We start from the raw sequence: 10,801 nt of genomic DNA, 5'->3' as shown, positions 1-10,801 counted from the left end.
TTTTTTCTAATAAAAAGATTTATTTTAACAGAAAATATGCTGCTTTTACTTTTTGCTGTAAAGATATTTATTTCCACCTCTTATCCAATAGCTGGGCTAGTAATACTGCAATATTGAGTGCCATATGGCTAGAACAACTATTGGATTAAAAAATAAAATAGTTTGCAGTGAGCGGCGGAAGGGGTTATTTTGGTAGAATAATGCACTAAATAAAAAGTATCTTTTAGAGCATATTCACTTTAACTTCAGGCTAGTGTAAAGAGTTAAACTGTATTATCAATTTAAGTTCCCCATCGAATGACAAAAATAATTACATTTCAATATTAAACTCCACCACCTCAAATAATTTAATAATAAAAGTTGCGTTTCTATCGAGTTTGTTATGAAAAAAGGAGCATAATTCAACATAGTTAACATTCAAAAATATTTTTAAAAATTATATATTAGACAAAACTACGTAATAGCAAAAGTAAATCCACTTCAACAGAGCGAGTCATATAAACGTCAAAGATAGTTTACAACTCCAGCTGTAAGAACTTCAAAAACATTTTCAGGAGTGTATACGGTATGACTGGATTAGTCATATAATGGTGTAAAAATGTATACGCGGACATTCTTGACTAATAACCACTTGAGACACAAGATGATAAACAATATAAAAACTTGAGTAAAACGTTTCTCGATTCCACGGCCTTTCCGATTCCAGGCATCATTTTTAATAAAGAACATCCCAACCATTTACTTCAGCGATGACGTACTCCCTTTTTCCCCCAATTAGAACCGGGTAGTTTTAAGGCTCTTTTCAACTACGACTCCCATCATGCTTTACTCCCCCTACTCTGGCACAGCAAATGGGTAGAGATACGCATGCTCAGGAGTTGTCGGACATCACGTGACACGCAACAAACCAACCGGGTTTGAATGATTTTTTTTCCTCTGCTCTTCTTGCCTGCCAGCGGCGGCTGTGCAGTCATATCCATCTAAAATGGCGACCGTGGAACCGGTGAGTGGTTGCGTGACCCGGGGAGGAAAAGCACGAGGAAATAAAACTAAAAAAGTTATTTATAATCGGAGCTAAACGGTGACGCGGACGTTGCACGTAGTGGGGAGCGCGTGAGGCAGGCGATGGCAGAGCAGCGTGTCCCTCTTCTGCCAGGTGGTTGTACTCCATGCCTAACCCATGGCGCTACAGGTGGAGACATTATTCGGCTTCACAAGCCGGTCGCGTCATCATTCTGCACTCCTCCCCCTCGTTTGCATTCCGATCACATATCTAACTTAAAAAAGGTCCTTCTCTACTGTGTGTCCCATTCGGAGCGCCCCCTGTTTCTTCTGGCGCCTCCATTATGATGTATGTGCGCGTGTTTGTCAGGGGAGGAGGTGTCCGCTCCTACGGACGCAAAAGGAAAGAGGGCCGCGTGGCGGGTTTGATAGGTTCTAGAATTATTAACCTATAGGCTGCCGGACTGTATTGCATTGCTGCCCCCAAGCGGCACTCAATGGGTTAAATTAACTATACATAACATTTTGACTTCCATTTCCCAATTAAGGATACGTATATGTGCTTTGCTTTGTAAGCTCTTGGCTGTCAGGTGTTCCTGACTGCAGTGGGGATGTCTTTTCCCACTTCAAATGCTGTGCTTATCCAGGGTGTCCAAGGCCTTTGGCGAGGGTGTCACAGATAATCATGACCTTGTATGTCACTTGAAAGTTTGTTAGTTTATATAAATGTCTAATCTTAATGAGTTTTAGGTACACCAAACTTAGTGATTTACTTTTCTATCTTCACTGATGTATCAAGCATTTTTATTGGATGTATTTTTTCAAGAATCCAATGTTCAGTATGTCACAAAAAAGACTTTGAACCACAATTCTAAGGGCTTTTTGGTTGATTTTAGTTACTGTCTAATGCCTGTTCCCATTATGCACTGTGTGTGGTGGTGTTTTATATACCTCACCATCACACAATTGTACATAACCAGTAAAGCATACATTGCAGAATAATTGTATGACAAAAAGATTTACAAATTTTAGCAAAATTGGCATTGTTTGCAATCCTGGAAAGCGTATTAGGAATAAATTTCAATAAAACCCTTGAGCCGATCAAGCTGTCATTGTGTAGCATGTAATATGGACAGGGATTAAAGACTGCAGGATGCAAATTAGTTCTTCTGGGAAGCAGGAAAATAAAAAACTTCAAAAGTAAATTGCAGCAAAAGCATTTAAAATGTGTGTGTTGCAAATGTATATTTTTCTATGCATGACCAAAAATGAGGAATTGGGTTGACCTTAATTTTCTAAAAATTGGAGGATTGTAGAATTAACACAGAAGTGAGGCTCTGGACCAGATAAGTACTTAAAGGGACACTAAACCCAAACATTTTCTTTCATGATTCAAGTAGAGAATACAATTTTAAACAACATTTCTATTATCTAGTTTGCTTCATTATTTAGATATCCTTTGTTGAAGAAATAGCAATTCACATGGGTGAGCCAATCATACAAGGCTTCTATGTACAGCAACCAATCAGCAGCTACTGAGCATATCTAGATATGCTTTTCAGCACAGTATATCAAGAGAATAAAGCAAATTAGATAATAGAAGTAAATTAGAAAGTTTTTTTTAAAATTGCATGCTCTTTCTAAATCATAAAAGAAAAAAAATTGGGTTTCCAGTCCCTTTAACTGCTGGTCCTGAGTGGAACCTGCCGCTGATCCAATTGGTAGTGCTAGTCGCTGATTAATTTTAGGGACATGGATATAAGGATGCCAAAAGTATTGAGGCACATTCATTTTTACATCATTTTGCTTGTGCTTAAAGGGACACTGAACCCAAATCTTTTCTTTTGTGATTCAGATACTCTATCTGAATCACAAAAGAAAAGATTAGAAAGTTGCTTAAAATTGCATGCTCTGAAAGAGCATGCAATTTTAAGCAACTTTCTAATTTACTCCTATTCTCAGATTTTCTTCATTCACTTGGTATCTTTATTTGAAATGCAGTTTGTAAGTTTAGATGCCGGCACATTTTTTGTTTACAACCTGGGTTGTTCTTGCTGATTGGTGGATAAATTCACCCACCAATAAACAAGTGCTATCCAGGGTCCTGAACCAAAAAATAGCTTTGATGCCATTTTCAAATAAAGATAGCAAGAGAACGAAGAAAACTAATAGGAGTAAATTAGAAAGTTGCTTAAAATTGCAGGCTCTGAGAATTACAAAAGAAAATTTGAGTTCAGTGTCCTTTTTTAAAGTTTTTTTTTTTTTTTTTTTTTTTTTTTTTTTTTTTGTGTCTTAGAGTAGTGTGCCCTGGTGCCTCTATTTAGTTAAAAGGACTTTGTACGCTAGATTTTACTTAGCATAAATATTTTGTAGATCCACTTATATAGCCCATCTGGGGGTGTTTTTGTATAAATGTATAGTTTTGCTTATTTTTAAAGGGGTACTGAACCCACGTTCTTTGTTCTCTTGGTATCTTTATTTGAAAAAGCATGAATGCAAGCCTACAAGCCGGCCCATTTTTGATTCAGCACCTGGGTAGTGCTTGCTGATTGGTGGCTACATGTAGCTATCAATCAGCAAGTGCTATCCAGGGTCTGAACCCAAAATGGGCCCGGTCCTATGCTTACATTGATAATAGGAGTAAATGAAAAAGTTGCTTAAAATTGCATGCTCTCTCAATCATGAAATAAAAAATGTGGGTACAGTATCCCTTTAAATAATTTTGCTGATTTTCAGACTACTAACCAAGCCCCATACTTATAGATGTATACTGATATCTACAGACCCCAGTTTAATGGGTATTTTTTTATATGTGGGGGGGGGGGGGTCTGCTTTTCTTGTTTTCTCAGCCCATGTATCCTTCCTGGTAAAATATTTTATAAATAAAATAATTGTCAGTGCGTGTCCCAGCCTAACCTCATCAACAGTACTAAATTGGGAGCTTCTAAATACATTTTTAAAAAGTTTTATACTGAATTATTATATCCGTTTCTGTGCATATTCTTCTTTATAGTAGTCTTTTACATGCAGTTTTATGATAACTGGTGTATGCTGTCCTAACTATCGCATCCATGTTCAAGACTGTAATGTCAATTTTGTTTGACAGCGCATTTGGCTAGCAAATCACAATTTACTTTTCTTTATTTGGTGTATTAAAGTGAAAGTCAATCCTAGCGTTTTACAAATGCTAGGATTGACTATTGAAACAAATAAAGGGGACTTTCATTCATAAAGTATAAAATACTTTATGTAGAAAGCTTCTTTATTTGTTTCAACCGATCGCCGTTCTTAGCTCCTACAGAAGCCCATGGCTAAAAAAAATTAAGTGGTGACATTTTCACCTCTTAGCCAATAGCTGTGCGGTTAATCCGGCTTGGTGCTCATGGGAGCCGGATTTACCGCACCTATATTGGCTAAGAGGTGAAAACTTCACCTCTTAGGAAAATTGTATTTTAACAGTGGGCTGCTGCAGCAGCTAAGAACGGCGATCAGTTGAAACAAATAAAGGAGCTTTCTACATGAAGTATTTTTTACTTCATGAATAAAAGTCCCCATTATTTGTTTCAATAGTGAATCCTAGCGTTTGTACAACGCTAGGATTGACTTTCACTTTAATATAGTCACAATTTCTGGGGGTTGACACATCAATATAAATTTTAAGAATAAAAAAAAATTCTTTAATGTATGATTTTACGGCCATAACTTTATTTCTTAAGGCTTGTCACTGTTTGCTTATGTCAGACACAACATGACTCCCTAGGACATTTTTAGTGTGTGCACCAACCGGCTGATTTTTACTGACCACCTAGCTAAAATTTTAGAAAATTTTTAAGCTAAAATTAGCTAATTAAAAATGTTGAATTTTTATTCCACAAATTATCATTAAATACATTTATTTTAAATGATGCTATTAATTTGTGTTTTGTATACCAGAAAATAATATACAGGTGGCCCTCGGTTTACAACGGTTCAATTTGAGCCGTTTCAGAATAACAACCTTTTTTTTCAGTCATGTGACTTATTGAAAAGCATTGAGAAGCAGTACATTGATTAAAATAGCCAGTAGGTGGAGCTGTCCGCTTGTGTTGCAGCAAAGATATGCAAGCCAAGCAAGCTGAAATTTATCAGTGTAACCAGACCTGAGCTATCGAGCAGATTTCGAAGGAACAAGATCTTCCTGTCTATAAATCAGTCCAGATTGGAATGCATGGAAAGAACTGTTTGCAGAAAAATGCAAGTAAAGTTTGTGTTGTGTGATTATTTTATTAGGTTTATAATGCTGTTTAGCAAATGTTTTTGTTCATTTAACTTAGTTTAATTATATATTTTGTGTTATGTGATTATTTTATTAGGTTGATAATGCTGTTTAGCATTTAAAGTCTTCATTTCAAAGCTTTAAAAATAATGTATTAGGTGTTACTTTTGACAATTTTGAGAGGGGCCTGGAACCTAACTCCCTCGCTTCCCATTGACTTAAATTACAAACTGGGTTTCAATTTACAACGGTTTCGATTTACAACCATTCCTTCTGGAACCTAACCCCGGCTTAAACTGAGGGCTACCTGTATTAGAAAATATTACATTGCCCCCACCCAGCTGCTTCATAATGCTGCCCGGCTTGCAAATTTGTCTGAGGAGAACACTGCCTTTTATGCTGAATTCATGAAGTTCAGTCCCTGTGTGTCGTAGAATAGTGAAAATGAAAAAATGTGTAAAACATATTTGAGACAAGTGACTTTGTTTACCACGATATTTTTAAATTGTTGAATCTGCCTTTTATCACTAAGTTATATTGGAAAGTAAATATATAGGGCTGGGGAAATAAAACTACAGGTTACCAATAAAGATAAACAGTTGGGTCATCCAGGGGATATACAGGAAAACTTAAAGGGACAGTCTACGCCTGTATTAACCTTTGCTTATATGTTAGAATAAGTGCTGATCTAACTCACCCCCTCTACCCTACGGAGTTTGCCTCACAAACGGAGATCTCAGAAATACAAACTTTGTTTTGAGTCTTTAAAAATGGCCGACAAACTCCGCCCATTCCCTTCTACCTTGAACTCCCCTTTTCTTTCGATCTCATACTCGTGCACGGTCAACCACCTACGTCATTTACGTGTAAACACACATGCTCCTATATACGGAAGTGACGTAGATGAAGTCCGTCTGTGCTGCACATCTAAAACTAATCAGATAGTTTTTATTTTGTAAAAAATCAATATAAGTTGGTAATGTTAAGAGAGTTACTTTTTTTTTTCTATATACTTACAATAGCTATTGCCTGTACACTAAATAGATACGAGTGCAAATTAGAAAGAGATTTTAGTTCCATTTCTTTAAGGTGCGCATGTGCGAAACGACGAAAGCGCGATCATGATTTTTCATCCGTGATCTCATTTTGATTGGACTGTTTCAATGGAGAGAGATTATGATGTAGATAATAGGCGGAGCTGGTCGGCCATTTATAACGAATATAAACTGAGTTTGGATAAGGAATAACTCGGTTTGTGAAGCAGAATGGTTACGGTATAGGAGGTGAGTTAGAACTATCAGCACTTATTCTAACATATAAGTGAAGGTTAATACGGGTGTAGACTGTCCCTTTAAAGGTATATCAAGCCTTAAAATGTACTTTTGTGATTCAGACAGATCATATCATTCTTAAAAAGTTTCCAATTTTACTTCTGCAATCAAATTTGCTTCCCATGGTATTCATTTCTGAAGAAATGCATAGGAAGGCGCTTGGAGCACTACATGACAGGAAATAGTGCTGCAATGATCTAGTGCAAATGGATAACATTCTTGCTAAATTGATGCCCCATAGTGCTCCAGAAATGGTCCTGATCCCAAGCATATGTCTCTTAATCAAGACACAGAGAATGAAGAAAATGTGATACTAGAAGTAAAGTAGAAAGCTGTTTAAAATTGCGTGCTCTTATCTGAATCCTGAAAGAAAACATTTGGGCTTCATGACCCTTTAATTTTTTGGATCTTGGCTTTGTGTATTTATATAAAAAAAAATGTTTAAACTATAAAATTGTCTAACTTACACATTGGCATCTAAAGTTTATTTTGGAATGCACAGTAGTGCTTTTTCATACCAACGTGCTGTCAAATGGTTATCTAAAATAACTATTCTCATTGTTGTGCTAGTTTGCTATGGTGATTGCTTTATTAGATTTGTTGAAAACATGCCAATTCAGTGGTAGAATACCCTTAGTTTATAGTACCTGATTGATGGAAACTCAAAACTTTGCTCTGGTTTTATTGGTTATATACCAAAACAAGGTCTAGACTCTATGCTGTTTTTAGCATTGACCATAATGAGATATACAGTATCTATCTATATCAGTTTACAGAATAAGAAATTAACGGGGTATTACATTATTTATAAAAGCTTGTATTCCAAGCAGAATGACTCTGCTATAGATTATCGTATAGTTTAGTTAATTTTTTTTTTTTGGTATTTTGATTAACTTGATCAAGAATTTTAACCTTAATAATGACAAATCATAAAGAATGATACCTCCTATGAGAAGCAAGAGAGAGGGAGGGAGACAAAATTTGTTGCTCTCTCAGATTCCCCCCCCCCCTTTCCCTTGTCTCCTTTGCCTTAAAGGGACATTGAACCCACATTTTTTTTTCTTTTATGATTCAGATAGAGCATGACATTTTAAGTAACTTTCTAATTTACTCCTATTATCAATTTTTCTTCTCTTCTTGCTATCTTTATTTGAAAAAGAAGGCATCTAAGTTTTTTTTTTTTTTTTTTTTTTTTTTTTTTTTTTTTTTTTTTTTGGTTCAGCACTCTGGACCGCACATTTTTATTGGTGGATAAATTTATCCACCAATCGGCAAGGACAACCCAGGTTGTTTACCAAAAATGGGCCGGCATCTAAACTTTCTTGCATTTCAAATAAAGATACCAAGAGAATAAAGAAAATTTGATAATAGGAGTAAATTAGAGCATGACATTTTAAGCAACTTTCTATCTGAATCGCGAAAGAAAAAATTTGGGTTCAGTGTCCCTTTAAGTATATGTTTATCCTGTTGAGCTTGCTTCTAAATCAGGGAAATTCCCTCTTGCTATAGCTCTAGACAGGTATTCAGAGCCTGTGAATGGTCCATTTACTTGTATAGTCTTCATTTGGTGTTAAATATCTCTTCCATTTTTGAAAAAAATTGTTTGGTTCTTCTGTGATAATTGACACATCAAACTGCTCTATTATCAACTGGTTATGGATTTTATGTTTTAATCTAGTTCGATTTAGGGCAACGTTTTGATTTCCATTATTTGAATATTCGATTTCTTACCAGTAATATTTTGAGGTTGATCAATTTTATATCTGCTGATACTTGTATAGTCAAAAGATGTTTTGTAGATGAATCAAAATATTCTTCTACAAATTTTATTCAACCAATAGATAACTTTTGCCCACATTTTCTGAATTTTACGGCAATTCCAGAGGCAATAAATCACCATAATGTATTCTGATTTAGTTTAGTTTTTTCCCCCAAAAAAATAGCTAGGGTTTAGTCCTGGGTGAAAACAATACTGGCCTTTACATAGGATGCCACCGTTGCAACAAGTAGTTATGAAATTTTGATCTTACTAGATCGGCCTTGGTCAACTGAAGTGCTATTATTATTTAAAAGTATCTTGGAGCAACAACCGCCAAACCATGAAGTGGTTAACAAAAATGCAGAGCGGGTTTCCATTGCAGAGCAGCTATACAGAAGCTGCATATCAACGTGCACAATGCCAAGTGTTGGCTGGATTATTATAAAACACACTCCCATCCCTGAACTCTGGAGCATTGGAAACATGCTTTCTAGACTGATGTATTTTTGCCTTACTATCAAGCAGTCTCATGGAAGAATCAATGTGTGGCAGATGCTATTAGAATGCTGCCTACTGGAATGAGCAGAGTTTACAGTAAAGTGTGTGTTTTTGTTTTTTTGCAGAGAGGGATAATGGTGTATGTCTTCTTCTTTTCTTTTTTTTTTTTTTTTTGTATGTGTGCTAGGTCCCTTGTTTCCATGAAGGGTCAACTTAAAGGGACAGTCAACACCAGAATTTTTGTTGTTTAAAAAGAAAGATAATCCCTTTATTACCCATTCCCCAGTTTTGCACAACCAACACAGTTATATTAATATACTTTTTTACCTTATTTCAGTTCTTTTGACAGACATGCAGTTTAGCCAATCAGTGCTCAGTCCTAGGTCACTTTACGTGCATGATCTCAATGTTATCTATATGAAACATGTGAACTAATGCCCTCTAGTGGTGAAAATGTATTCAGATTAGAGGCAGTCTTCAAGGTCTAAGAAATTAGCATATGAACCTCCAAGTTTTAGCTTTCAACTAAGAATACCAAGAGAACAAAGCAAAATTGGTGATAAAGTAAATTGGGAAGTTGTTTAAAATTGCATGCCCTATTTAAATCATGAAAGGTTTTTTTTTTTTGGACTTGACTGTCCCTTTAATGCTACAGAATTCAAAGACTTTTTAGTCAGTTGGATGCTTCTTTGTGGTAACAGTTTTGGGAAAGCCCTTAAAGGGACATCACCAGAATTTTTGTAAATTAATCCCTTTATTACCAATTCTCAAGTTTTGCATAACCAATAGTTATGTTAATATACTTTTTACCTCTGTGATTACCTTGTATCTAAGAGTCTTCTGACAGCCCCCTGATAACATGACTTTATTATCTATTGATTTGCATTTTAGCCAATAAGTGCTGTTGTACTGACTCTTAAACAACTCAACTGGCGTGAGCACAATGTTATCTATATGGCACACATGAGCTAGCACTCCCCTGTTGTGAAAAGCAAATAAAAAGCATGTGATAAAAGGCTGTTTCTAGTGGCTTAAAAACAGGAAGACATTTAGAGGTTTAAATGTTATAAAGTATATTAATATAACAGTGTTGGTTGTGTAAAGCTGGGGAATGGGTAGTAAAGGTGTTATCTATCTTTTTAAACAATAACAATTTTAGTGTTGACTGTCCCTTTAACTGTTTCAGCATGACTGCCCAATGTGCACAAAGTGAGGACCGTGAAGACATGGTTTTGATTAATTTGGTATACAGAAAACTCGAGTAAACAGCATGGAGTTCTTACCTCAACCCCACTGAACACCTTTTGGATGAATTAGAACACAGACTGCAAGATGGCCTTGTCAAATATCAGTGGCTTACCTCACAAATGCTCTTAGGTCATTTCCACTGACAAACTCCCAAATCTTGTGGAAATCCTTTCCCAGAAGAGTTGTGGATTCTATAGCCTCGTAAGGGGGGGCGACTCCTTTTTAATTCCCATGATTTTTGGAATAGAATGTCCACCATGCTTTAATAGGTGTGATGTTTAGGTGTCCACATACTTTTGGCCATATAGTGTATTAATCATAAATCCATCCTTGATGTCTTCATGTCCAAAGGTTTTTATATCTGGGTTTGTCCTCCATTGAATGCAGAATGTTAGGAGGAGGATTATGTGAATGGCAGAGTAGACTCTAACACCTGGTTTCTCAACAGCCGGGCCGTGGCCCAGTACCGGGCCGTGATAGCCCTGCTGGTGGGCCCCGACCTGTCATGCCCCCTGGGCACACAAGGGGCAGACTGAGACCAATCAAGGCCCCAGGAACACTGTCTCACACTGATCGAAATGTATTAAATTTTATGCAAATGAACATGGTAGCCTCCCTGCTCTGCCCCCAACAGGCCCCTCAACCTCCAGAGCCAGGACCCCCAACATTAAGGTCCAGAGAAAGGGCACCCAACCTCCAGGTCCAGAC

The 10,801-nt window shown here is 36.5% G+C and overlaps 1 long non-coding RNA gene across 1 annotated transcript; it reads left to right on the top strand.

Annotated features, from left to right (window-relative positions):
• The first annotated feature begins 900 nt into the window (after window positions 1-900).
• LOC128649907 (uncharacterized) lies at window positions 901-10,431 on the top strand. Its single transcript, XR_008400706.1, has 2 exons — window positions 901-1,003; window positions 10,032-10,431. It is a non-coding gene; the product is annotated as an uncharacterized LOC128649907 (long non-coding RNA).
• The last annotated feature ends 370 nt before the right edge of the window (window positions 10,432-10,801 follow it).

This window comes from Bombina bombina, chromosome 2 (genome assembly GCF_027579735.1).
Source record: "Bombina bombina isolate aBomBom1 chromosome 2, aBomBom1.pri, whole genome shotgun sequence".
In the NCBI taxonomy this organism is placed as follows: domain Eukaryota; kingdom Metazoa; phylum Chordata; class Amphibia; order Anura; family Bombinatoridae; genus Bombina; species Bombina bombina.
Note: the sequence above shows the minus strand (reverse complement) of the source record. Positions and strands in the feature narration are given on the sequence as shown.